We start from the raw sequence: 3,629 nt of genomic DNA, 5'->3' as shown, positions 1-3,629 counted from the left end.
GGTTCGTGTAGAGAGTCGCAGGATGTAACACTATCCTTTTATTTATTATTTTGTAGACTTCCCAAAGTCCGCATGTGTAAATCTAAACATTTTTCTGTAAAACCATTATATTTCTTTCCCTATGCGAAAAACCTGCTTTTCGTACCTCTGTACATTTTAGCAATGACATCTATTACGCCGGGCGACCCTCTGCCCGGCCAGGGCACACACCGCGGGCCAGACGGACACCAGATGTCCGCTCTTCCGTACGGCATATCCTCAATAGCCTTAAGTACCTTCCATAAATCTCATAGATTTCCTAGAAAAGGTCCTTCAAACCGAACAAACGTCTGTTTCCGAAGAATTTCCAAAGACTATTGTCTACCACGGCGTGACAAGGGAAAGTTAGTTTTTCTCACGTATGCTCCAACTTTCCTCCCACTAACCACTGTCTCTCGAGGGCGGTTAAGACCCTTCGCTTAACCAATTAACAACGAAGGCTATTCCCTCACTCTCTTAACTAACATCGGCACCAACAAATCCGATGGTCCCGTGCGCTAGACACACCCATCCTTAGCTTTCCTCCGAGACAGCATCGTCTCCCAAGACAGTACTGATTTCACATCCTTCGAACGGTCAACATCCTTCGAGCGGGTATACACACCCGCAGATCAGTCACTCACTCATCTCGCACGCACCAGTGTAACTACCTACTTTATAAGTTAGTGGAATAAACGGTGAAATATAACTTACTACTGTGTCATATTCATTCAACCACCTCTGTTATCTTAATCGAAACAGGGGAACGACTACTTCGCGGCGTCGATTCACCGAATCGTAGCGAGAATTTACGCCTCTCGCTGACGCATTTTCCTCACGACCGCGTCTCTCCGCGAACGGTCGTAACAACATCCAACTTCTCACAAGTTTCAAAGACATACATTTCGTTTTTAATGACCTTCCGGAGCATCCCATGTAAGAAAATGTAAAGTCCGAACGCCCGCGGCGGCCGCCTGTTCTTCAACTTTGCCTGTAGAAAAAGAAATCGTAAATAACTATCATAAATCGTCTGTGGTAAACCGCTATGAATTATAATCAAGTAAAATCATAGAACATCATATTCTACGAGAATTCTACGGCCATGCACGTGCCACGTCATAAATCTTACGGAGATTTTCGTCTTTCTTTTTTAAATAAGTTTTGATATCTCAAAGGTAGTTCGAAAGTGTTTACTACGTAGGATAAATTTCGCTTAACTTTGTAGAAAATATCAGTATTTTAATTGTAAAGTGTTAAGGATTATAATTATTCCGCAAAATAAAATAAATTTCACTCTTTGGGGAATAATACAAGAAGAATTGGTTTCTGGAGATTGGAAATGGCTTTTATAGTCTTATAATTGAAAGAGTAGAGTATTCGTTCTAAAAACTTTGTGGTTTTAATGGTTCATGTTCAGATGATAAAGGGGTTTTGTCAGATGCGTAACACATGCTTGATGACTCTATTTATGTCGAATCGACAAAAACAAAGATTATATTATAATTGTCAGTCTTAGTTTACGGGTGCTTCCCTCGACGTCAACTTATCGCGCAGTTCTGTCCGAGCAGCCGAGCTAAATGGGCGTGTGAAACAGTGCTCCGGAGAAAGTGCGGCAAGTGGGAAAGAGAAAACTACGAACGGTTACGCCTATAGTCGAACGGTGGAAACCCGTGTCCTATATCAAGAAGGCTAGCAAGCCAACTATGGAAAATATTCCACCGATAAGAATTATAAACAAACAAGAACAATATTACATACACAAAACAACAGATACATTAAAAACACGTCAACCAACAAACCAAGGACAGGACTGCTCAGCCACAATAGAAGTTGACATGGAAAACAACAAAGCAACAACTCAACAAGACGAAAGCTGGCAGGTAGCCAGCTATAACAAAAAAAGAAAAATAACAGCCAACCCAGATATGGAACACCAGCGATGGCTGCAAGAATTACCGCTAAAAAACTTCTTCAGCTCGCTAACAGAAGAATCAGACGACGACCCAACAAGTAACACCACAACCTAATCAACACACATCACAAAACCACCACCAATATTTGTTGAGGCGCAAATAATAGACCCGCTTATCGATCAACTTAACAACATTGTTGGAAAGGATAGTTACACAATAAAACAAACAAAACTAGAACAAATAAAAATCCAAACAAACACACCAGAAAATTACAGAAAAGTTATAAAAGAATTAAGGGGGGAAAATGCCATATACCACACGTACCAGCTCAAAACGGAAAGGAGCTACAAAGTAGTTATAAGAGGACTGCATCCAAAAATCAAACGGAAAGGAGCTACAAAGTAGTTATAAGAGGACTGCACCCAAAAATTAACACAAAAAACTAAGTGACGAATTAGCAAAGATGGGCCACCAAACAAGAACTATAAACAATATTACAAGGTACGATACGAAGCAACCACTACCGCTATTCTTAATACAATTGGAACCTAAAAATAACAACAAGGAAATTTTCGATATTGAAAAATTTTAAACACACTAATCACAGTTGAGCCACCCAGGCACAAAAAAGACATACCACAATGCATGAGGTGTCAACAATATGGACACACTAAAAATTACTGCAACAGGAACCCGGCGTGTGTCAAGTGCGCAGAAAAGCACCTAACAGCGAACTGCCCACACACGGGAAAAATAAACGACGTAAAATGCTACAATTGCGGTGAAAATCACCCAGCGAGTTACAAAGGCTGTCTAGTAAAAAAGCAACTTCAAGGCAAACTTTAGTGGAAATCACCCAGCGAGTTACAAAGGCTGTCTAGTAAGAAAGCAACTTCAAGGCAAACTTTATCCGCCGCTTCGTAACAGGACACACAACAATCTCCACACGCAACAGGACAACACAGAACCTACGTCAACACCAAAAACACAGCACGCAAGGAACAATAACCACACTAAAACCAACACCGCTAGAAACCGAAGCTACGCGCAAGTAATCAATCGGTCGTCACCCTTAGACAATCAAGAACAGAACAACCACAGCAACGACACTACAGAAATCAAAGAGTTAATAAAACATTCCATAAAAAACACCGAAATACTCGTAAAAATGATAAGCGAACAAAACGAACTCCTCAAACAGCAAACACAGCAGATAACAGTCATGTTACAATTACTTACTAACATGGTGAGCAAAAAATAAAAATAGACACGCTTAAAATAGCAGCCTGGAACTCTAACGGCCTACAACAAAGGGCCCTAGAAACTAAAACATTCCTGTATAGCAATAACATCGATGTACTACTCGTCTCAGAAACACACCTCACAATAAAAGGCTACATAAAAATACCGCACTACACCATATACGACACCAAGCATCCCTCAGGGAAAGCACACGGAGGGACGGCAGTAGTAATAAAAAACGATATTAAACATCACCTAGCCAAGTCAGTAAGGAACATATACAAGTAACTACCGTTACCGTACAGACTAACAGCAACCAACTGCAGTTGTCAGCAGTATAGGTAACGCCGCCACACAAAATCACAACGCAAATGTGGGAAGACTACTTCCGACACTTAGGGGACAAGTGTATTGCAGCGGGAGACTATAACTCAAAGCACACACTATAGGGATCAA

This window comes from Bombus impatiens, unplaced genomic scaffold, assembly GCF_000188095.3.
Source record: "Bombus impatiens unplaced genomic scaffold, BIMP_2.2 scf_0082, whole genome shotgun sequence".
Classification (NCBI taxonomy): Eukaryota; Metazoa; Arthropoda; class Insecta; order Hymenoptera; family Apidae; genus Bombus; species Bombus impatiens.
Note: the sequence above shows the minus strand (reverse complement) of the source record.